Raw genomic sequence first — 25,514 nt, 5'->3', positions numbered from 1 at the left:
GTATGACTCAAAGTAAGAATATTCCTGCAGAAATTCCTGTGGAAATTCCTGGCCATTCCCATGGCCACCTGACAGTTTATCCACTCACTCTCTGCTTGATGTAAGGGGCACAGTAGGTACAAACCCCACAGCTCTCAGGGAAGCAGAATGAACTGCACTAAGTGCACCTAGTCATTGCTTAACAGGTGGTCTTGGCTTTCTCATCATAAAAGCCCAGGGAAAGTAGCTGTTTTGCTCATGGAGCAGTTCCAGAGCTTTCTCTGCCCTCTCTATAGCGTTATCTGGAATTTTTACTGTGGCTTTTTGATTCCTGGCATTGCCATCTAGATCACAGGACAAAAACAAATAAGAATAAAAAGAGGAGTATGCTCTATTTCTTTTGGTATTTCTTCTGCTTCCTTGTGCAAACAGTGGCCTTTCTTACGTGCTGGTATCAATGACCACTGATTTCAGTGAACTCAGCCAGAGTACTCTGGTAACCTCTATATGTGAGGAGGACAAGCCTTTGGTAAATTTAGCTTTGCAGCTGTTTGGGGAATACCTTGTTTCTTCTAACCAGGTGTAGGCTTCTCTGTATATGCACAGGAAGTATCAAAACAGGTGAGTCTTGGTGTTGAATATTTAATTCCCAAAGCACTGGCCTTCATCTGTCAATGCTTGGTTACCAGCTTTGTCTCTGGTTTAGAGGGAGGTGATCCTGTGGGGACCATTTTTGCCCACTGTGCCGTAGTTTTCCCACCAATAGACCAGAAATACATTTTTTTCTTCTCTTCTGAAACACTAGGCACTATAGGAGACAAGCTGTTAAAGAACACACTGCTTGTATGTGAGAGATGATAGCAATACACCTGCCTCTGGCATGAAGCATCTCTCCCTCTGAATTTTCTGGTAGTGTGATTTTTCCAAAAAACAGTGGTGATGTTTTAGTTTTTTTAAAGAAGTACATTGTGTAAAGATACAGGATCTCCAAAGAAAATGAAAGTGAAACCGCTGATTGTGCAATCTACTTAGCAATAGGCAGAATAATAAACCTAGTTTTATGAAAAATGTCATGTATCCAGAGGTCTTTTGTTAAGTCCTAGAAGTTTAGATTTGCACTAAAACTTACCAGTAATAGTGAAAATCAGCTAAAGGAGAGAGCTCACCATGAATACTGTGAGTATTCAAGGCACAGACTGCGTAGGGCAGCCAGTGTGCTGTAAGCTGGGGTGTAAGTTTACATATCTTTGGACACACCTTTGTGTTTTTATTACACAGGCAACTGTATGTTCCTTTTTATTGTACTCCAAAGTAATCAGAAAAGATCCTGCTGTAGCTTGGGAGCCGTAATCATGCTGCCACAGGGTGGCCACAAGGCTATCTGCCCCCCTGTGTGCAGTCGTGCCCTAGGAGTACCCACAAAAGGGTCGGACAAACCCTTCCCATAGCTACGGCTGGCGCAAAGAGGATCAGATAAGCTTGGCAGTCGTTGTTGTGCAAGCTTCTTTCTGAGCTCTGGATTCAAAGCAAAACTCAGACAAAACCACAGGGCTGAAACTCCTCGGTGGACTCAATCCACAGCGTGCAATAGGGCAGTCAGCATGCAACCCGTACAGCTGACTCACCGCTTCCCCATCCTTCCATGTCCGCCTTCGCCTTCCGGCACGGGCACCAGTTTTTGGGGCCACCACGCTGCTGGGCTGCTCTGCCTGTGTACCTCAGTGATCTTGGGTCCACACCTGGGCTCCCAGGTCCCAGGCTGGAGCAGGATGGGTGTTGGCAGTGATGCAAAGCAAGGGGTTGCTGAGCCATGGTCTGTGGAGCGCGTGGGCACAGCTGGGTCAGAGCTGCTGGCACCACAGAAAGGCAGAGGGGATGAACCTCTTCCCCAACAGGTCTGGGAATGCTGGGTGACACGGCAGGTGAAGGAGCCAGGCTGTAATTTTCACCATGTTTCTATACTGTTCAAATCTGGGTTCCAGCTGAGATGCCAAAAAGCAGGAAGGGCCCAGCAGCTGCCTTACCTCTGAGAAGGGAACGCGTCTCCAGCAACAAACCCCGTAACATGAGCAAAGTGAGAGCAGCATTTTATTGCTCCTTCTACAGATCCAAGCCATTTCTATCACATTTCCTCTTCATCTAATCTTATCTGCTCTGTGTTGCAATCCTTGCTGTGCTTCCCTATTTCCAAATCAAAGCACGATCTCTGCAAAAATCTGAGCGCGGCCTCCATTTTGAAACGCGGCCTGCTCCGAACAAAGGCTATCAGTCTGCTAATTCGCTGCTAATCCTTACCTGAAAAGTAACTGATGCCAAAATAATTGCGTTCTCTTGAGAGTGTCAATCACCGTTAGAAAGCTTTCCTCTCGCTTCACGCGTACTATTGTACGTATATATGCGACTGGGTGTAGAACAAGCCAGACAAGACGAAAACGAAAAGCATACAAATGACTGGTTCTGCAGGAAGAACACCAGCGTGAGGTTTGGGAAACCTGGCTGCAAGTCCCTGCCCCACCACAAAAAATGGTGTGACTGAGTAAACAACAGTGTGGCCAGTTTGCTGGTTGCTGTGGGTATTTCCTATGCCCGTAATTTTTTTTTTTTTTTTTCTGCTTGTTTTAAGCCATTGTTTTGATGGGTTAGTTGGACAGCTGTGCTGGGAGAGTGCTGGGGATGGAGGAAGGTGACAATCAAAAAGAAAAATAAAAAGAGATTTAAGCAGGATATAAACCTCTGAAAATTTCCATGCACTTAGCGGAGACTTCAACTTCTAACATCTACCTCCCAGAAAATACTGCTCACACTGAACAAGACTGCAATTGTTGTGGTAGTAGGAGGCTGCCAGGCTACCTGCAGCTGAGCTGGAGAGCAGGGTTTAGGGCATCTAAAGTTAAAGAGAGCCAAGGAAAAGGTTCTGGGGGCTGAGAAGGACAGGCTAGATGGAGGAGCAAGGGAAGGAAAGAAGGAGAAGAGGGGAGCTGGCAGGGGAAGGAGACTGCCTGGAAAAGATGATGGGGAGTTAATAGAAAGAAACTTGGTGAGATAACTCAAATAGATGTGACCTAGAACTGGTGGCTGAGCAGAGAGACAGCAGCTACAGTAGCTGGGTCCAGCGTGGGGGCTGCAAATGGAGCCCACTGGGCAGGGGGCCCCAGGGACTAGAGGGGCAGGGGTGAGCTTGGGGCACAGGTGGGACATGGATGGGGCTAGGGGCGTGAATGGAGCCCAGATGGGAGCATTTGGGATAGTGAACTTGGGGCTTTCCAGCCAGCAACAAGCCTGGAAAAGCGAAGTGTTGGCTGGGCAGGGGCAATGGGAGAGGGATGGGGCTGGGGCAAGCCCCATAGTCCTATGTTTTTCACCCATTCTCACTGCTGCCAGCAAACCCCAGGCTGGGCTGCTGCCTCCTCACTGTGATTTGGTCAGTTCCTTCAGCTAGCTGAAATCTGCCTCTGGTAAATCGCATGTGCCACCCCTCCGTGTGACACAGACGTCAGTGGGACGCCACATGATGGATTTTTTTTTTAATTTCGCAGGAAAAAAAAAAAAGAAAGAAAGAAAGAAAGAAAGAAAGAAAGAAAGAAAGAAAGAAAGAAAGAAAGAAAGAAAGAAAGAAAGAAAGAAAGAAAGAAAGAAAGAAAGAAAGAAAGAGGAAGATTTAAAAAAAATAATAATAAATAAAAAGAAAACACCTCACTAACATAAAAGCTTTGGAAGTTGTGCACAGATACATCCTACTCAGAAAAAGTATAAAGTGTGTAATTCAGACAGTACCAGGTTTATAGACTGCATAATCCTAATTTGCCTTCTGGGGTGTATTTTTATAGCGTGATTATTCTCTTCTGACATTTAGTTCTGCAGTGTGGTGTTTTTTTTGTTTGTTTTTTGTTTTTTTTTCCAGGGCTCTTGCCTTACACAGTGCATGAGAAGGAGGGTGGTCAGCAAGCAGTTTACTTTACACTTCCTTTTCCTGCTGTTCAGGGTGTACGTTGCTAGTTCTCTTGCACTGCTTCCAGCTATAAAGAGAATGATTATTCCTTGGCTTTTTAAATGGGGTTCATCTCTTTACATTTAATTACTTCACAAACACTAATGAGCTACTCTGCACAACAGCTATTTGACATTGATTTACTAAAAAAAAATAGAGTCACAGAAGGTAAATTAAAAAGTTTACCATAATGCTGAGAGCACAAATTAGGATTCCATGGCCAGGCATGGGAGAAGTTTCTTAGTTAAATGTCTTCTATACTGGAAAATGTTTTTTAGGATTAACAAGCTCTAGCTACAGATTTATGTCAAGTTTAAAAGGTTATTTTGGGTGAACAAAAATAAACATATTCCAATAAGTTGAAATAGTTGAAATATATTATTTCAACAATTCCCAAATGCGGCAACTACATTCCTGTTGCCTTAGGATGACATTTCATTTAAAAATTTGTCTGAATTTAACAATAAGAAGTGGGTAGGGAATCCAGAAATGAAATGTTTGATTTGGGCAAAACAAATTTCCTCCTTTTTTTTTTCCTGGTGCATTTCAGCTAGCAATGTGAGTCAGTCACACTGTTCGCCTTATGACTATATTTTCCAGAAAAATTAGTTTTGTTTTAAGACTCTCGTTTTTGAAGTGTGTTTCCCAGCAAGATCACTCACAGCTCTCAGCACTCTTTGCTTCTGCAAGGGACTGCGGATCAGAAAACGTTCCCACCCCAAAATAAGGAACAAGCAGTTGGTGGCCATCTGTGTGAGGCTTGGCTTAAATGACATGGCCAGTGATAGACAGGAACTGGGTGCAACACTAGGACAGAAAGCAGTTAATTGTGAGCCAGTTCATCTGCCTCGGCTGTGAGTTCCCCTTCCTCGTGGTGTGTCCCCCGGAGCATCCCCAGGAGGGTGGTGGGGATGGAGGCCACCTGAGCAGGTCCACCCTCTGCTCCACACGGTGGGTGGAGGAGGCCACCATTAACTGCAAGGGGCTGCAGTGGTGCAGGATCTGGTTTGTAGCATCCACGTTCCAAATATTGGGTGCTCCTTGGGGCATCTGCTGTGGGGAGCATGTGTGGGGTGTGCATCTGGGGACAAGTGGCCCCAGGGGCTTGGGGATATGAGGAGAAATTGCAAGAAGAGGTGTCCTCACCACCACAGCTTCTGCGCTGGGAAGGGGCACTGCTAGGCTGTAGTACCTACACCATGGTCTGGCAGGAGTGAACAGGGCCAGCACACCTCTGACTGCTGCATTACCACTCTTCCAGAGGTCTGCTTAATCAAAGTGGTTTGCAAAAGCTTGAATCAGGTATAGAAACCCACCCTGTGCTGCTGGGGTGTTTGGGTCTCCTTTTCCTCAGAGCTGACTGGAGTTAAGCTGTTCTCAGGTGAGGAACAGGACGTTTGGAGCATGGCCATTGCTCGTATTCCTGTAACACACACTGTGGATGAGACCAGACTGGGGTAGGCAACTCTAAACAAAGCAAATCTACACCTCTACACCTCCCTCAATGCCTGCAAGTGCATTGGCAGAAACATACCCAGAGCCGCATCAGCACCACACAGACTGCCCCTGCCATGCAGGATTTACAATTTTTTATTTTATTTATTTATTTATTTTTTGGTATGAGCAAACGAGGATGGACGGCAAAGGTCCTTTTATTACAATCTTCTAACACAGAAGTGGACAAATGAAAGATGTCTGTTGCATTAGGTACCACAGGCAGCAGAGGGAAAGGCAACCTCTGTTCAATAAACAGGAAATCCAGAGGCAGAAACGAAGCCTGCCCAACAAGTGGCTGAAGATAAGGGTGAAACCTACTGCTCCTGAGGGGGCTGCAGTGCAGTGGATCATGCTGCAGCTTTCATTGAGCAAGCCCGAGCTGTGAACATGCTTATGGCAACTAGTGGGTGGATGATTCACAGCCAGAGAAAAGGAAAAAAAAAAAAAAAAAAAAAAGAGGAGGAGTTTGCACCTCTCCAATAGATAACATGATGTTTAAACCCTTCTCCTAACCAGGCATTGCCCATTCTCCTGTTCATTTAATGGGGCGTTTTTAAACAATGCAAGCCTGCTCCTTTTCATATTCAGAGCTTTGGTCAGGTCTACAGTACAAGTTTTCATGTGCCCAGTTGTGTTGGCCAGACTGCAGTTAACTCTTCTTTCTCCCTCTCCTACCCCCCTGCTTTCCTGCACCAACTAAACTAGGGGTCATACCTGACCACAGGTAGGAAAAGCTCCCGTGCTTCCATGGCTGTACTGGCAAAACTCCCTGCCTCAGGGAGGATCTATTTCACTGGGAGGCAGAGGGCCCGAGCAAACTGCAGGCCAGATTTCGCATGCATTGGCTGTAGGGTACATCACACAGGTGAAACGCAGCCTGCATTTTACTTGAGCCATCCCACAGCAGCCTTGCCGCCTCAGCAAGCCGTGCCTGAACCAGTTATGACTAATTACTTGAAACTGGTGAAAACCAGCACGTGGTTTTCTGGCTTCCCAGGCTGAATTGGCATCACCTACATATAACCTACATTATTGGGGTTGTATTTGATCGTTTCTTTCCTTTTGTGTCCTTTCTGTCTTTGGTTTTTAATTTACTATTCCTTCTCTCCTTCTGCTTTGGTTACTTTGCCTCTTAGTGCTTAGAGACTTCCTGCCCATATATATTGCACATTTTTAATGAAGAATTTCAGCAACGCCTGGCGTTCACAAGTAAAAGCCCTCTGCAGATTTTGACAGAAGAAGGAGTTATATGAAATTACTCCTAATCTCTTTATCCTTGTCACACCACTCTGCTATGCAGTAATACACCAAAGAATTTCCAGAAAGCAAAGGCTGGCAACTTACAATACCTGCCTACTTGGTGGAAAAAAATAAAGAGGTGAATTCAATCTGCTGCTTTTCTGTAGCTGTGTTAGCAGGGGGACAAGGGAGAAGACAACTGGAGGGAGAAAGCTGGAAAAAAACAAACGCTATCTCTCTTTTTGTTGTTGTTGTTTTGTGATTTATTTATTTTTTTAATAAAACCTTGAGTCCAATCAAGCCATTACCATCAAAAGTTGAGATCATGTTTTGAAAGTTTAAAAACGAGGAATTTTGGTTGACTTTATCACGGCAGCTATCAATGGTACATTGTTAATCCCTGTTAGAGTGGCAAATCTGAAAAACAAATAACAGTATGTCCTTGAGTGCACCAGTTATGTGCCTGACAGGTTTTCATTTTTCACCCTGTTGCATAATGCTGGCATGCACAGATGACACGTAGCATATGAAACTTTCTGGGTAGGGCTCGATCCTCCTTCCATTCAAGTCAAGGGCAATATTCTTCCAGTTCTCAAAAGAAGCAAGGTCAGAGCGAGCGCCGGAGCCTACCTCGCCCAGTCTGAAGGCAGACGGCCGTGTTGTAGGGGAGGTCAGCTGTCTCCTGCTCCGAGCCCAATCCCACATGAGCTTGTGCAAGGATTTACTTTTTGAAATCCGATAGCAGCTAATGGCTTTTACCACTTGCCTGCTGCATTCCCAGAGTTTATTCCTTAAAAGAATTCAAAATAAATAAATAAATAAATAAATAAATAGAAGAAATCCCAGCTAGTATTTCCTCCTCAGATGCACGCATGCAGAAAACAATACATTGATTTTCTGATACTCCATGTTTGTCAGTCTTAGCCAAGCGTTGTGTGTAGGTGTTGTGTGATTTTAAAAAAAATAAGATGAAATGTGGGTGGGACTGAAAATGCTGTTGCTATTATTCATCTATTTATGCCATCATACATGTGTGATCAGACAGTGATCTTGTGCAGCAGCCTAGGAACCTACGTATTGCTTAAATCATGCTTCTGTGAGAAGGCCAGGAGATGTGTATAATCCTCCTACTAGATCAGCAAGATTGGTATACACCACATTTGTATTTTGTAGTTATAGCCAGCATCAGCCTACACATGTGATGAAACATCAGCATGGAAATCTATATCTGTACTTTTTTTTCCCCCTTACAATATGCAAAATCATCAGGATTCCAATGGGGGAAAAAAAAAATGTGTAAACAAAGAGTTACCAAAAAGTGAAGTTCTTGTAAAATTGAAACTGTTTGGGTCAAGTTTGCAGTACAATCTGATCTGCATAAAAATAAAAATTATAAGGAACATATTTCCACTTTTCATTTTGGAGCACATGATGTGGAAACTGTAGGAAACTTTAAAGAAGAACTACAGGAAAAAATGAATAAATCAGAAAAGAAAAAGAAAAAAAAGAGACTTTTTATTTTGTAAAACAAACAAACAAACAAACAAAAACAAAACAAAACAAAACAAAAAAGAGAAAAGTATCTTTTTTATCCTTGTTTCCAGCATCAATTTGTAATAGAAATATATATATGTGTGTATATATGTGTGTGTATGTATGTATATATATATATATATATATAAAGCCTGTTTACACACCTCTATTGTCACCTTCCCAGTAGGAGTAAAGCTGTGGCATTAACGTTTGATGGCCATCAGGTTTGTACATGGGAGTTTAATCCTGCAGGTTCTTTGAGCTCTGTTTTAATGTACCTGTGACATACATAGACCATCCAAAAAACTAGATGCAGATCTGTTATCACGACTTTGCAGGCTCAACCACATTCCTGCTGCCACAGAGAGCAGTTCTTCTAGCTGCAGGCACTACAAACTCACTGCAGTGCTAATTATTTGATCATCTCCCTCAGTATTCCCAGATGTAAAAGATTTCTTTATTTTGGTTGCTAAAGATGGAGCTCGGTTTTCTCTCTCTGCTCTCTGTTGGTACATCTCTGCTAGTGAATTAAACGTGCCCAGAACCGCTCTCTGGCATGGATGCTGCCAGCCTCCCAAGGAGGATGCTGCTTCGCCTGCCAAAACCGAATGGCTGCACCCATGTGTGAAGGTTGCTCTGAAGCTTACACCAAACAGAGGCATTTGTCCTCTGGTTTGGGCAAGTGGTATTTAAGTGATGTGGACCAGAGCTGTGCCAGGCACCTTAGGAACCTTAGGAATCAGCACAATCGGTTTTCAGTGCCCAGCAATGCTCACTGGCACTAATTTACTCCCATCGGGGTCGTTTGTACACCTCCGCCTTCCTTATTGGCACTGATCAGCAGAACGCTCTTCCTTCAGAGGCTCCAAGATCAGGTGCATGCTGATTATGTCCCCAAGCGAAGTATTCTCATTCAAATAAAAGCACAATTAGTCCTACCAGCATTAGCAAGTGTTATAGAATGAGGTTTGCACAGAAAGAGAATGGGACGATCAAGATAAAACCCTAGCCAGCTGTGGGATCCCTGCCCAGGAAGCAGCAACGAAACAAGGCAGAGAGGTAGCAGCAGATGCTGATGTTGAGAGCTGCCGGCTGCTGCCAAAACGAACTGTCTCGCTGGGAATAAAGTCAAGAATTTATGGGCAAGAATAAGACAAGAATGTGTTTTCGGAAGGGGAGGAAGAGTCTGGAGGCTCTAACGGCCTCTTTTGCTGTTGTTTTGTAGGAGGGAAGGCACAAATATTGTAGGCACAAAAATATCGTAAGGCTAAATTCCATTTTGCCTGCATCTATCCCAACTGGGGATGCTGTTGCAAGCGGTTCGTTATGGCTGGAAGAAAAGAGTTGACTTATGATTCCCGTAGAAACACAAAGCAAGCTGCCTCTGTGTAACTGAGACCCACGGGAAGGGCAGGGTGGGAAGGTGCCGAAAGCCACTGACTCCACAGCTGGGCAGGATGGCTTGAGTGAGACTTGGCCACCTGATTGCAATTCTTCTGATGAAACTTTGGAGTTACACTGCCCTTAGCCAGCTTTTGGTGCTATTTGTATATATACCTGTACCCCCAAATGGACTGAGGTAGCACACCCCTAGAATAATATCAAATATGTACGTTTCCTTGATTAAAAGAATGCTGGAGGTCAACTCAATTCAATTAAAACAAAAATTTTCAAATCAGCATCATCTTCTGTACACAGAACAAAACATTCTCCAGCTACACGGCAACATTACATCCAAGGAAGACGCTTTTCTGTGGAATATGCCTGCTGATTTAACTACCACCCGAGACTTTTTTTCACAGATTAATTTTCATTAGCCACTCATTTCACCCACACGTCCTAGGGTAGCATTTGTAAGAACCAACAGCAACAACTTTGTTTCTCAGTTATGTCTAGTTTAACTAACAGCTAATCCTCTTAGCTTTTATACCTTCGCAAACAGGGATTTATTTGGCTCAAAACTTTTAATTAGCCTGATCACATGGAGCAGGCATTTAACAACCCCAAGGCAAACCCGTTTCAGACATCAGAGGTGTCTCCCAGCCAGATTCGGAGAGCTCATTCTGGGAGACCTTTGCTGCTGAACTCGACTAACAGGGTGGGTGAGTGACTGGCACCCAGTTTTTCTGCATAAGTGGGCAGCATTCTTCCATGGTAGCCTGCTACCAACATCGTTTTATGGTCCTTTGCTAGCCTCTTATCTCTGCTCTCCCCCCAAAGCAGCCCCTCGGTTTGTGCTCAGAAAAGTCCATCCAGCTCCTGAGAGAGTTTCTCAACCATCTCTTCCCATGGGTTTAGTAGGACTGCTGAAGACCCGATGGGACAGGGACAAATAAATGTGTTTGCAGGCTCAGCAGAGAGGGTGAGGGTTGAACCGACGAGGCTCTTGGTCTCAGTGGCTGCATAGCTCAGGCAACATGCAGGCTGTACCCCAGGAAGTGCGGGGTCACCGCTGTGGGGCTGGGACCCATGTTCCTGTGGTGCCTGAAAGCCAGCAGGGAAAGGAGTGGATAATGCAAAGTGGAAGCATGGACACTGTCAAAAAATGCACGAGTGAGTGCTTGCATAACATGCTGAACAATTAACTAGTAATTATTAACTTGAGACAGAGTTAAACTCCAGGAGGGACAATTAGATCCAGATTGATATGACAGCGCTCAGTGGCTTTTATCCGTGTACTCCCCATCTCCCCAGATGAAAAGACGTGTATAAAAGCACCAAGGGGCTCACCAGCCCGAATCTGCAGGAGCTGGCCATAGGATGAGGGCTGCAGCTGTGCACGGCCCACCCATAGGTGCTCAGAAAGGATCCTCTGAACCGGGCAGAATCCTCTGAATCCTGTGGAGTTACACCAAGTGTTATCACTGCCCTGCAGGCAAGGCTTTGGAGAAAACGAGAGTGATAGTCTGAGACTAGGGGGGAAGACTGCGAGTAGTGGCTAGCAGGTCAAGCTTGGTGAACCCTTCCAGGAGTAAAACCTTCCTCTGTGAGCTTTCAAAAAGGCTGCTGCCAGCAGAAGTGATAGTGGGCAAGTCACCGTGCAGTTATTTTCAGTCTCTGTTCTCCTCTTAAACACTCTTTGGAACATCTCAAAACACCACAGAATAGTAGAAATACATAAATAAATGAGAAATAATCTCAGCACACTCAACTTAACTTCCTGTAAAGCTGCCAAGTGGCAAGTCCTTGGCATCTGCCACTTTCAGCCTTGACTTCCCAACTTTCTCTGAGCTCGCCGAGACATCAGCTTTAGCTGTTTGCCAGTTAACCCCAGATGTTTGATACATTTGTCCCCACATTCTCTGCATATTCATTCCTGGCTCCAGACGCTGCTCTTTAGGATGCCAGTGCTAAATCTCGGAGCTGCATGGCCCTGCCTCGGCAGGGGAGCAGATGCCTGGAAAGCCTTTGTGGTGAGCAGAGCACAAGGCACCCAGCGATGTCTCAGCACACACAGAGCTGCGAGAAAGCTGGCTGGCCAGGCTGTTTTATCAGTCCTGCCTGGGATGAGCTGCCCCTTTTGTAAACAACACAAAATGCCTTCCCATCCCGCTGCTGCAGGGAAACCATGTAGCCACAAGGATCAAGTGCAAATGCAGGGCACTTGGCTTAAAACATCTTCGGTCATGTTCTAGCTGGATGTAAAATAATTTTTAAAATGAATCATTATGATGAATGGATGTAAAATCAGTCAACATTATGTTGTTTAAACAAGAGCTGCATGATCAGGCAGAATTTCTGTTACAAATCACGGAGCAAAGAAAACCATGAAGCATCAGAAGTTCTTCCTTAGCAAGTCAGGTTAAAAAAATAAAAATAAACAACAACAAAAAAGGCAGTCTGATCTCATCTTAAAATTTAAGCTGCCAGAGGGCAGCTGGAAAGCTTGTAGAGTCAGGTCAGTTGGATTATTTATCTCAGTAGCATTATTTGCAGACATTTGCAGATAACACTAAATATATGAATGCTCACAGTGTTGGTGACTTTCATATTATATTATTTCATATCATCATTAAAAAACCTCTAACCATTAAAAAACTTTCTCACTGGCTCCTACAGCAAACTGGAGGTAAAACATGAGCCAAATGAAAATCTGACAGAATGATGTGATGAGAGACATGTTGTCAGGTAGTATGACAGAAACCTAATGAATGCATCTAAACAATGAGGGGATCTTAGCTTTGACAGTGCAAGTTTAATACACCAAATAAAGAGAAATCTTTGCTACTTCACAGAGTACCAAGATGAGAGCAATTGTGGGAATTCGGCGCTCACAATGAAGCCAGTGAAAATAGTACCCTTGGAAAAACTGTCAAGGAGACGAGTTAGCTGAGAGCTGTGCAAAGGCTGCTAAGGCTCAATGAATCCAATAACCAGGAAGAAGAAAATACATAATATTCATGAGATATTAACTAAAATTGAGACTGGACCAAGACAAAACCATTATTTTACTTTTATTTTTTCAAATTTCTGATCAATTTTAGGCACTTGCGTGCTTTGGTTTAGCAAACTGAGTCCCCAGATGAGCACTCATGCAGGGCAGGTCTGCCTGTGGATGTGCCCATGGAGGGCAGGGGCTGGACCGCGGGGTCAGACAACTACATCAGGCTCCCTGTGTTGTAGGTGGCTGGGACACTGACTGACAAAGAGGGAGAGTGGATTTCTTCATGTCTTGCTAGACTATGGACACATTGGTGATTAAATATTTGGGATCACTGGCATATAACAAGCTTTGTGCGAATGTTAATGCTTGGTATGCTCAACGTTCAACCACCAAATGAAGTTCTGCAGTGAGGATGTGCAGTGAGCCTGGGCAGAGAAACCTTTTTACTGAATTCTGTAATCCCTTGGGAACAAGCAAGCAAAGCACATGTGTAATTGCTCAGCTTCTGGCTGAGCAGGCTCAGACTCATCAGCCTGGAAAAGAGACCACCGTGGGGGTGAATTGGTTCAGGTCTACAAAATCCTGAGTGGCGTGGAGAGGGTGGATAGGGGTGGGCTGCTCACTGTGTCTTCCAAAGCAAGAAGGAGCAACTGTTAAACAAAGCTGGTAGGAGTTGCTCTCAAAATGATCAGGGGTATTTCTTCATGCACCACAAGCGAGACCTGTGAAACTCTTTGCCAAAGGGTGTTCTAATTGCAAAAGGTTTTGCACGCACTCAAGGGAAGATTGGGCAATCCCCCTTCCAACTGAAGAAAGATTCACTACTGGGCAAACAACGTCAGGCTCAAGGAGTGCCCTGAGTTGAAAATGGCTGGAGGCTGGAAGAGGACTTGGAGGAAAGAGCATGTATGTTTGTCCTGCTCTCATTCATCTCTGTAGGGGTTGCTTGTTGTCGCTGTTGCAGATTACTGGGCTATACTACCCAGATTACTTAGTACAGGGACCCTAAAGATCTGAAAACACTTTTTGCTTGGATGGTGGACAATTTTTCTGCTGGTATTCTGGATGAGCATGGCTTGGACAGGTGATTCCATGTGCCATCTTCTGCTAAACTGGAGGGGAAACACTTCAGGGAGTGGTGGTACTGCAGTGCCCACAGGGAAATAAGTTGCCCCCACAGCTATACCAAGAATTTTTGCAGAGGTTCTGAGTTAACTGGTGACACCAAGTTCTTCTGTTATCCTCTCAATAAATAAAATACCTTTCACAGCAATAGAGTGCAACTTGTATTGCCCTTGTGCTTGAGAACATATAGCAGAAAACATAATACTCAATAGTTTAAATTAACTTGCTTATCTTCAGACCACCTGAAAAAAAAAAAAGGAAAAAAAAAAAAAGCACTATTTATCTCCCTCTGTTATACCGCAGCAATGGCTAGCACTTCGTCAAAGCATATTGCATCACTGCAATTGCATTGCCATGAAGTGTGAAGCTGTGAGGTGCTGAGACTTTGAGCATCTGATTCTGGCCCACATTGTTTTGCAGGTTTATAATCTGAGCACCTCTATGCTACGATGCAGCATGGTACTAGAAATATATGTTATGAAATGAGGAAGAAAAATCACTCTGATGTTCCCACTGCTTAGGAAATGGTTGTTTTTAAAAAGCAAAAAATGTGATACTGCAGATTTTGTGCACACATTAATCCACAAAAAGCATGAGAGTGCATCCAATGCCTGCACAAATGCATGCAGTCATCAGCCTTGAGTTTTCTTTCTGTGGCTGCAAGTAGTTAGGGTAAGTTTTCATACTGACTTTTGTTTGAGATCAGTACACATCTGTACTGCCAGCAATACAGCCTCTTATAAAGAGTTCTATAAATAGCATTTGCATTTTTTAAGTTGTATTAGCTGCTGTAGCATTTTTAGCTTTTGTCTCAGAGGGGATAAAGCAACTTATTCCTGATATTAGTCACATTGCTTAAAGCTCTGCTGAAAAGAATTCAGACGCTGTAATGATAAGCACAATATAAGAGCATATCTGAAATAATACAGCTATGTTGTCTGTAGTGGAATTATGCTAATTTGCTTCAATGAAGAATGCAGGCTCGTTAGGTTAGGAGAAGCTGTCTTGAATCATAATCTGATATCCCAGCTTGGTGGGTTCTGACTGATACATTAATTTGCATGATTGAGCACTGTATCTTTTTTTTTTTAATTATTTTTTTAGGTTAGAAATGTGGGGCATTTAACTTGGGTATTGCTTCCCCTTTTCAGTCACAAGGGAAAAGAGTCCCTGGAGGCATAAGTTTTAACAGAATGTCCACAGCAACACCAAAGGGTTGAAACCTTTTTGAGAGACTGATAATAGAGTCTCACCATTTCCTTCTTCACTCGACTGGGATAAAATCAATAGAAAATTTAATTTCTAAAAATAAGCTTCACGGGGATATGTGGGATGTGCTAGCTTGTCCCATATGGCGCTGCATGGGGCTTGACAGTGATGCTAACCCAGGGCACAGGACACGTTAGACTGTTTGCTGACTAGAGGTAAATCCTGTACAAATACCCAAGGGCAGCTCCAGTGGCTGCAGAAGCCCAGGAGCTTGCAGAGCTCCCGATAACCAGCAGCACCATGCTGCAGGGATGGAGGCAGGTTTGTTTAAACAGTGGCAATTCTTCAGTACAGCTCTGGAATGTCAAATCTGTCTCTCCTTCCTTTCTCCCCCTCGTTGCTGTCAGCCCAGAGATACATTATCGTGGGTGGGAGATCTGCACACCAAAGGAGTTACAAGCTAACAGTTTATTTTCTGCTCTTTAACAAAGAATACAATCAGCGCCATGCTAACACCCAAAAAGTTGACTAACAGGCTGATGAAAACGAAGTTTCAGTAAGTGTTAATCCGCGTGCCATTTTTTTGCAGAAGATCACTGCAGGCTCTGCAGCACGGTCTGCAGACTGATTCATATCCTGGAATTTCAAGCTAATACATGGTGTGATCCCTCACAACTGTGCCTGGCGCACATTTCTTGAGGAATGCACATGAACGGGGTTTAGCACCATAAGAAAATGTTGATTGACACTGATGATTTGCTTAACCTCAAGCCAGTGAAATTGTATTCAATCTATCAATAAAGTTGCATCAGTCAAGAACTAGAAATTGCACATGAAGAATGGCAGCAAATCCAAGAGGTTTATTTTTTCCTTCCTCTGTGCTTTTATTTGCTTATTTATCTCGGATAGGTTGCCTTCACTTGTTTGCATCTAGGAGTGACATTGTTCCAACATGCCATTGCCTTCGCTCCCGAGAGAAGAAGCCTGGCATGAAGAAACCTCTCACCTTTTCCCTAAATGTGTGAAGGGCTTTCCCAGCTCCCTCCTGGCCACAGTAGGAAGAATTGCTGGATTGGGGGTCTGTCTGCCCTCAGTCTGCCCTCACACAGATGCTCAGGACCTGGAAAAAGCATGGCAATAACCATCCTCAACAAGGCTCTGCCAGACCCAATGCCCAGTGGGAGATAAAGTAATAATATTTTATTATATATATACTTATTGTATATATTAAATATAAGACTATTTAGTGAAGAAAAAATAAGTGTCCAACTGGGAATTTGCAGACACAGCATGGGACAGACCCCAAAACAACTGTAGTGGACTCATTGCTCTTTGTTGTGCTGGACCTATTCTCCAGCATCCTTCAATCAGTCATATTTCTCCACTTCCTATCTGAGTAATCACGATGGAAACACTGCATGGCCTAGATCCCTTTTTTATTTTAATAATGAAATAGATGATGGCCTTCTGACTTTTCCTAGGATTAATGGTGCTTTTTACTAGTTCTCTTAGAGACAGTGCTGTACTTTACTGAGAACAAAATCCTTAAAAGTTGCCAAGATGTTCAACTTCCCAAGTGCCACCCCAGCATTTCCAGTGAGTAGCCTGATAATGTGAGAGGTCAGATAAACACATTATCTCTCTCAAAACACTCACAGAAACCTTAGGAAAATCCAGTATTATTTGAATATCTAACTTTAATCATTTCACACTGTGTTCTCCTTCAGAGCTGACTGCATATCAAGGGAGGTGAAGATACTATGTGAAAATACTTCAGCAAGTGAGCTGGGATTCCTTCAAAGAAAAGGCAATGCAAGCATAAGCCAGTAATAGCATTTAAAAGCCCACAAGTATGTAAATGTAATTTGAAATACTATCACTGCACAAGACTTCAGGATTATTCCAAAATAGCAACCAAGTTTGGGTTTAGATTCAGACGATAAATTGCACAAGAAAAAGGAAAGTGCAATCAATCATGACGAATCTCATTTTCAAGTTTGCAATACCATTCTCACACTTGTTGACATTGCCAAAATGTTAACATTTTGTTTAGTTTCAGAATTGGATATTTTATTAGTGCTGGGCAACTCTCAGACTCTTGCCTTGTAATCTTTCCCAAGGCATCTTTTAAGACCTTCCTCATAATCCAGTGATGCTTGGAGTGTTGGCAAGCATTAAAATATGATTTGTCATCTCTCTTCACAACTATCTGCAACATCCATTTAGCTCTCTGAATGTATGTTATTTCAGAACGATGGTTTCAATACGTCTATTTTCCCGTGTTTGAGAAACAGAAAAACCTAGCTGTCCATGAGTGATGTGCAGTGCCACAAAAATGACCCAACTGTGAATAAACTGCATGGACAAAAGTTCAATACCCTGAAAAAAATAACCCTATATCCACATGGAATAAATAGAGCTGTGTTGAATCCAATTCATCCTTTAATTTCAGGCATTTAAATCCTCACTGGTTAGGAGACTGCTCTGAATCCGCAAAGCCAAGGATCTGGCTCTGGTACAGATGCAGCTCAACTCGAATGCAGACGCTTGTTCTCAGAAAGGTTTTGTTCTAGCAAAGCAGAAGACTTGCAAGAACAAGCTGAATCTGAGCGTCCCTCTGTCATGTGCAAAGATTAGTGAGAGCAAACTGTGTAGTTCCAGTTTTAATGTAAATCAAATCCAAGCCTGTCAAATGTAAGTTCTAGCCTGCAGGTGAGCCGGACTGAAACCCAGTCAACCGCGAATAGCTGCACCTGTACTTAAAACCAGAAAGCATTTTTTCCTCTGAAATAAATTTATTGAGCAGATCCCTCTTTCATAATAACAAGGATGGTTCTGTATGTCAGCTTTCAAAGTACAGCGTCTGCATAACCTGAAAGTTTGTGACATGAATTTTGCAGAATCTGGTGAAAGCTGTTTTAATTCTAAAAAGAAACTTAGGAGCAAGAAGCATTTTAGAACTTGAATCAGAATCCTGTGATCCTCAGGGCAGATGTATTGGACAGATCACTTGGTGCAAAAGTTGCAGTTTACCACTGCTCTCAGAAAATGCATGAATATGCTTTTTTAAAAAAATATCTTTTTTTTTTTTTTTTTTTTCATGGAAAAGCAGATCCAGTGAGTCACTCTGAGCATTAATGGAAGATCTAAAAAAAGTAGAAATACCATAAAACTACTCTGGGAAACTGATACACTGGCTAAATGCTGCAGCTTTCTGGTACAGAACATTGTGTTATTCAGCCCTTCAGCTTTCATACAATAGATGGGAACACTACAAGCATAAAGCATTACTGGTTGTGTGTGCATAGGAGTAAATGATATCTGCTTTTAGCCCTTACCCAGGGAAAAAAAAAAAAAAAAAAAAAAAAAAAAAAGTAAAACAAGTTTAGCAACATATTTTTGTTGCACATGTGATGTAGCTTCTGTAGAGAGGGTATTGCTGGTTCTCCTAGGCTCCTTTTATGTGAAGATTTTTAGTAAGAGAATCTGCCTTCGGCTATTTTTATCACAAACAGGAAAAAGGCTCATTGTTTCATTTTTCTTGCTGAACCGTTACCCCTCCAGGTCCCGCTCCCCCTCCAGCCCTGGCAGGCGAGAGTCCTGGTCCCCCCCAGCCCTCCCTATTGCCTCCTCAGCGAGAGGTCATCAGCCTTGTTCTCCTCCTCCGTGGGGTCCCCGTCCCCCTGCGCCCACCATCACCTCTCTTTCCTCGTTCTGGTCAACCCCCGCAGACGTGTCACACCCCATTTGCCTCCCCCCCTCACAGTTTGCACTTTGGGCTCTTTCTGGATGTTCCCATAGTGTCCCAGTTCTCAGTAGTGTCCCACAGACAGGCCCATCAGCTTCCTGCCCTCTCATCCTTGCTGTTCTCTGTGAGCTACCTTGGTCACGAACATGGCCCTCAGCTGGGCAGCTTCCCCCTAGGCGTAGTTTCTTTTCTGATCTTTAAACCTCTCACCACTTTCAGCAGAGCCTCTAGCATGATCTGCATCCTGCCAGCTTGCCCCAGGCCCAGCTCCATCACACAAGTGTTTTTCTACCAGCTTCCCTCTTTTTCTGTGCTTGGCTCTGTTGCTCTCTTACCTCAGCTCTGTTCCCCTTCTCTGTGTGGGCTCCATCTCTCTATCTTTTGTGGCATTGTGGCTTCAAGCACCCAGAATAGTGGTGCCAAATGCCTGGGTTGAGAGCAGGTGACACACCAATTCTTCCTACACCCAGGGACTAATTGTCCTTTTTGCAATATCTTTTCAGTACGCAATTATTCACTTTTCTTTGGAGCCCGTGTCAGTGAATTCTGCATTTACTGCCTTCTCCATCTGATACCCATTCAGGATATATTTTCTCCTTGTAGATCACACAATTTATCCTTTCTCACAAACACTGCTGAGTTTCATTAGTTGTGCCTCCAAAACACCTTACTTCACCCCAGGAGCTGGGTTGCACCTTGCTATCTTTCTTTCTCCTCAGAAATTACAGATTTCCTCTGATCTCTTCTCCACACAAGATGCTTTCCCATCTCTGCTCCACCTCCCTCTCCAACTACCACCACTCTGTCAGCAGTTCACAACTCCCGTTCCTCCTGAGCCACTCCTGTAAATCTCTGTGATTCCCTGTTAATTTTTCTCCGGGCAGAGATCAAGTCCCTGTCTCCAACTTCCCAAACCTTCCTCATCTTTTCATGGTTGGCCATCAAACCACTGTAGCCACATTGCTGCCTCTAGGTACCATCCTGCCTTCCAGATGTTTCTGCTCCAGGAAGCCTCCTTCCACCTTGGGGTTCCCCAGTAATCCACAAATGTCTTCTGCTTTTGCCTTAAATTCAGTGATGAGGTGGATGTGTTGTAAGAAGCATCTGAAGCATCTGTCTACTGAAGATATTTTTATTTATTTTTTTTCCTGCCTGGAGCTATTTAAGAGCTAAATAGTAGCTTCCAAATATTTAAGCACAGTCCTCAGGAGCTGGCCTCACAGAGATCTGTATCAATATCTCTGTCGAGATTCTCAGCAAAGCAAATAAGAACAAAAAATATTTCATTCATGTGCTTGGCAGTATGCGCTGGAAAGGCTGATTCAGTCCCAGCTTTTCCGTTCAGCTATAAAATCTCCATATGCACTATCTTCCTCAGCATTATTTTTAAATAGAAATATTACTTATCTCCTGGGGTTCATTCAAAGCAACAAACTGCACTCGTGGAGTTTGATTAAAATGTTCCATGTATTCAAACGTTAGGTGCAGAATTAGATGGCAAAAGTTGCCCAAATTTAACAATGGATGCTAGGGACAATGCTAAGAAGACTGCTCACCACTAAAATGTGCACAGGCTAGTTTCAATGCCAATGTTAAAGCCCAAGAAAATAGAATTAAGGCATTGTTAGCAACATATTTTGCTCATTTAGTGTGAATTCTTGCTCCACATACAGAGTCCAATCTGCTACATCACTAGAAAAATAGATAGATAGATAGACAGACAGACAGCAAATGCATTTAAATACAAGTATTCTCCTTTAAAAAGTAAACAATTTCATTTTTATCTTAATAGAAATACGGGAAAAAGAAATGTCCTGTACCAACCTGTAACTTATAGTTATTTCACTGATATGCATAATAATTGTATTTAACAAAGTAATTAATGAAATCCTTAACTGATATGTAAGTGGAAGAAATCTGTCTTCCTAGTGTTACACTTTTAAGGAGAATATTAACAAAAACACGATGCTGATATTAAGGTTGTTAATTTTTTCAAACTTTTACACTTCCTAAGCAGCAGTCACAGACGTCTGTAACTACTCTGGCCCTGAAACTCTTTTTTCTACCTTTTCTTCATGCCTGGCAGCACATCCCTGGAGCAAACAGCACCTGCTGGGAGGGAATCCTTGCAGACTCCATGCTGCTTGCTGCAGGAGTTTTGACACTTCAAAACCATATGGCCCTGGGCCAGGTTGGCAAAACATGGGGTTGCTGTGTTACACGTGGATTCAGCATCTCCCCTGGAGCAGGGCCACCCCACTGACTTGCTCTCGGTCTGCCTGGGCAGGCACAGGGTCTCTGAGGTACGCCAGGAGCATTTCCCAAATCACACAGATTGACTGCCTGGCAAGAAACCCAACTAACCAGCACCGTTGAAGCCTGATACTGAGGTTCTCCTAGTTCAGTAAGTTATACCATGGAAAAAAAAGAAGCAGCTTAGTTGGGGAATGTTTGCACTTACATCAAACACAGGGTGAACACATCTGTGCTTTTGAGCCATTGCTTTTCTAGCATGGTTCTTTCCTAAGTGTGACTGTGGGTGGCACCATGCAATGCAGCAATACATGTAAAAGCGGTTGAACAGCTACAAAGAAGGGAATATTTTGAAATATTAGTCTGCAGTATGAAGTTGCTAAATCACTAGCATGGAGTGTTCGTACAAAACACTGATAAAGTAAAAATAGGCAGCTCTCAAGAAATGGATGATAAGGGTTTGAAATACCATTTTTACAAACAAAACAAAACAAAACAAAACAAAAAGAAAGAAAAGCTACAAACAAGGGAATGAACAACAACTGTGGGGAGAGAGCTGTTTTTCTACAACTGTGGGGAGAGGGCTGTTTTTCTGAATACAACAACTTGTTTTTAGGGAATTAGCCTGGTGTTATATGATTTTCTACAAGCATTCCTCATTCTTTGCTAGCCAGGTATTTAACAAATCAACTCTCCTGAAAGTGCTTGCAAACATTTTTTCCTATCAACGTTCAGCTTTCCTGTGAATCATGAGCAAGCTTTCTAACCTATTTTGTGAACTTTGCAAGGCCTGTTCCCTCCAAGTGAATAGGGATGACTGAAATCTTGCCCAGTTAAAGCACTAGCAAAACAGCTCCGTGATCAGCTAGCAGAGACATTTTGTAAATAGTTCCCTTGCTATCTCTTTCTTCTTATCATCGGGGGGAGACTTTGTCTGTCCAGCACTGAGGTCTCATTCTGCAATAGATGAAGACCTACGGGGCATTTTGCTCTGAAAGCTCAGCCCAGAACACTAAATTAAGGACCAAGGGTAGGATTTCTGAGAGCCCAGACATCCAGCCAAAGCTACAGCTGGAGAGGTGTCCTCACGCATGCCACCTTCAGGACAATGCTGAAAAGCCGTCTCAACTCACACCTTGTGTCTCTGCCATTTTCCTGTACGATAAAGATTCTCCAAGACTTGCAGGGATTATTTTTCCCCTCCCACCTGTTTCTCTAGCAGCAGGCATTGGCAGTCCCTCTACTCGAGGAGGGGACGCAGCTCCAGTTGGAGGCAATCGGTGCAGCTCCAGCATCTCCTGGGGAGGTGGTTTCGTAAGGCAGGTTAGGGATGGGCCTGAACATATTCCTTCCAGCACCGTGTGCTCAGACACAGGAGGCTCTTTACTGGGAATATAAACTGTTTAAAGCCTCTGCAGCAGCCCCTCTGGGTCTGCCTGTGCTGTCTACCAAAGCAAGCATTGCCACGCAGGATGAAATACAAATGCATCTGTTGAAAGGGATCTGGAATAAAATTAAATCCTGCCTAAGATTCGCTGAGTACTGTAGGGAAGAAATTTCCCCTTCTGTTATCTGATCCCCACATTATAGTTTTGTTGTTTGATCTGTTGTTAGGGCTGCTAACACTTTGCAAGTAAATTGATGTTTCATTGAAAATGCTTTTCTTCCAAAAGCTTGTGAATTTTAGGTGCTTTTTCACTTTTAATATCTATCTCTTTTACTTTTGTTGCTCCCAAGCCAGCCTGAGGGTGTATGGTTTCTGTACTAAACTAACGTTTGACTTTACGGTCCGCGTGTTGTACAATCCAGCACCTCCTCTTTTTGTGGTAAGTAAATATTCAAGTGTTATGGTGCCCTTGAAACCTATGCTCTGTGACAAAGGTTGCGCAGCGAGGAGAGAATGAAATGCCAATTTTCTGTGGGTCACAGTTCCTGTCAGTGGTGCGTTAATCAGAAACTTGCCCCTGGTTATCGGTGAAAGCATGGTGTGGGGAACTTTGGACCAGATGACACAGGCAGACTGAGCCTCCTGAGAAGCATCCACCTCTCTCAGAGTGCTGGAGTAACTCCAGTGTTGTGAAAAACCCTGAAAGTGGAAAATAAGGAGAAACACGTTAGACTCAGGTTGGCCAGAAGCCGTCTGCATTTGTTTGAAGAACACAGGCAATGTATACCTGCAGGTCTCATTGCAGGCTGTGTGACCTTTGGGACATTATTTTATCTCATCCTGTCCAAGTCTGTGAAGATCCAAAGGTATCAACACTTCAGGGAAATGTCTCGCAGTGGTACTTCAGTCCTTCATGTTCGCAACTTGCCTTCAGAGGCAGTACTCTATAAAAATTCTACTACTGCTCTTACTTTGTTCCAAAGAAATTTAAAACTCTTTGGTTTTGGATGATTTTTATTCAGAGGTTAATCTCTGAAAACTAGAGAAAATGTTTCACAAGCTTATGTGAATGAAAGACTGAGTTTTCACAAGGTGGTAGCTGTACAAAGGTACATAGGGAAAATACTTTTTTTTTCTTTTCTTCTTATTGCTTGCACAACAATGAAATAATAAAAAGTTCAGTTTCTCTTGTACTATATTGGCTTGTCTACAGGGACAGATCTAGTGGGAGGACCCATCAACTTATTATCACTATCCTATTTATCCAGAGTGACAAAATACAGCGTTAGCTGTATCATAGCAGAGCCTTCACTTTCCTGTGGTTGCTACACCAGGCAGCTGCGACTGGTTACTTAATTTTTCTGAAGTCCTTTGGCCTGCATGGGCCAAGACTATGCACAATCTGAGTGGCCCTTCAGCCTGCAAAGAGCTAGCAGGCATTGCAGAACTATTTAGCACCTTGGAAAAGTGAGCACCTATTAGCACCTTGGAAAAACCCCAGTACCAGTGTGCCTCTCTTCCACTTCCAGATCTTATTGCTGCTGCCTCAGTTTCCAACCCTGATGCAGAGTGGGCCAGCAGCGTTGCTACACAGAGCACAATGGTGATAAACCCTAGGTCTTGTCCAGATGAGTGGGCAGCACCACTTGAGGGTCTTCTGGTGAAACACTTCCACAACCCAGAAATGCCGAAGCTGCCAAAAGCAGGCCTCTGCAGAAAGGTAGTCCCATTCCCCTAGGTGTTGCTGGGAAGGTATGGGAGATCCGGAGTATTCAGGAGAGAGAGACAGCACTGCAGCACTGCTCCCAGCAGCTCCTGCTCCCCCAGAGCTGGTTAGGCAGGGCCACGAGCACAGATAAGCTCTTTCAAACAAAACCCCACTTTCTGCACAGCGATCCCACAGCCGACAGCCACAGCTGAGCCTCCAAACAGCTCTGTGGAGCAGCAGGTTGTTGTTATTCCCACCTGCACCTGGGGGATCAGTGTGGCACCGATAGGCTGACACGATTTGGCAAGCATCGTACTGCAAGCCAGAGTTGAAGCTGGCAGAAGAAGGTGGGTCTGTCCCTGCCCTGCCATTTTACTGACCGTGCTCTTCCTCACAGCTCAGGAGCAGATGCTGTAAAGCAGCTGTGAGTCTGTGTTTTTGTTTTGTTTTCTTTTCTTTTCTTTCCACAGGTTGGCAGCTGGGAATTAATAAGGCATATGCAAAGCCACGGTCAGGTCTTGCAGTTTGTCCTATGGCAACGTGTCTAGCCGCTCCAGGGAGGTCCATAAGGCTTTTCTGCTCGTGCCAAGGGCCTGCCCTACGAGGAAGTCATGGGTCGCAGCAATAGTGGCCTTAAATACCAAATGTGTGAGAAATTCCCCTTCCCTTTCTCCTTTCCTAGGCGGAAGGGGAGGGGAGGTGTGTGCGGGCTGGCAGAGGGAGTGCCACACCTGAAAACACCTGCAAGTGGTGGTGGTGCGACGGAGAGCCACGCCGGCTCGCGTGTACCACAGTGAGCAGCACGGGCTGCAGCCACAGGTCTCACTTTGCCACCACAGCTGGACACACTTCAGCCCCTCTGGGCGCACCTGGGGAAACCTTCTCGGGGGTCCTGGTCACCACCAGCTCCAGGGGCCTGGCACCTCACCACAGGAAGCCCACCACGTGGAAATGCTCCTTGTTGCCCTGAGTGGCTGGTTATTGTAGCTAATCTCGACAGCTAGAGCAGCCATGATGTAGATTTTCTTCTTAGACAAACACCATTAAAATACACTCTCTGCTCAAGTTCAGAGAACCCAGATGAGACAAAACGAATCGGTGTTTCTCAACCCAGGACATGAGACATGGCAGACAAGGTGGTATCACAAAACCAGGACATGTACCATGGCCTAGATATTGCCCTCATGTCCCCATGAGCACACATCTGCCTGCCATGTCCATGAGGGTCTCCCAGGCTGGGCGCAGCCACCAGGTGCAGGTCCCTGGATCCTTCCTGGGCTCTGCAGTTGTTCTCTCCTCCCGGGGAGTGGCAGTGGCACCTTGTCAGCGCCGCGCTCTGGTGTCCTCTGCTTGTAATTGTTAACTTGCTGGGAATGTAAAAGCTCTGGTTAGCGCTGGTAGAGCTTTAACTTCAGGGCGCTCCCGAGCAGCTGAAGCACGGGATCAGCGTCTCTGCCTGCAAGG

At 44.2% G+C, this 25,514-nt stretch overlaps 1 protein-coding gene across 5 annotated transcripts in view; it reads left to right on the top strand.

Moving 5' to 3' along the window:
• Positions 1 to 25,514, top strand: part of RBM47 (RNA binding motif protein 47) — a 108,380-nt gene that overhangs the window by 39,368 nt on the left and 43,498 nt on the right. Inside the window, exon 2 of one of the 5 annotated variants that reach the window (XM_068680180.1) lies at positions 25,495 to 25,513. The exons of the other annotated variants lie outside the window; for them this stretch is intronic. The gene's annotated coding sequence lies outside the window, so the exon portion shown is untranslated. The remainder of the gene's footprint in view (positions 1 to 25,494; position 25,514) is intronic. 5 annotated transcript variants of the gene reach the window in all.

This window comes from Anas acuta, chromosome 4 (genome assembly GCF_963932015.1).
Source record: "Anas acuta chromosome 4, bAnaAcu1.1, whole genome shotgun sequence".
NCBI classification, from domain to species: domain Eukaryota; kingdom Metazoa; phylum Chordata; class Aves; order Anseriformes; family Anatidae; genus Anas; species Anas acuta.
This window is presented reverse-complemented; position numbering and strand designations above follow the sequence as displayed.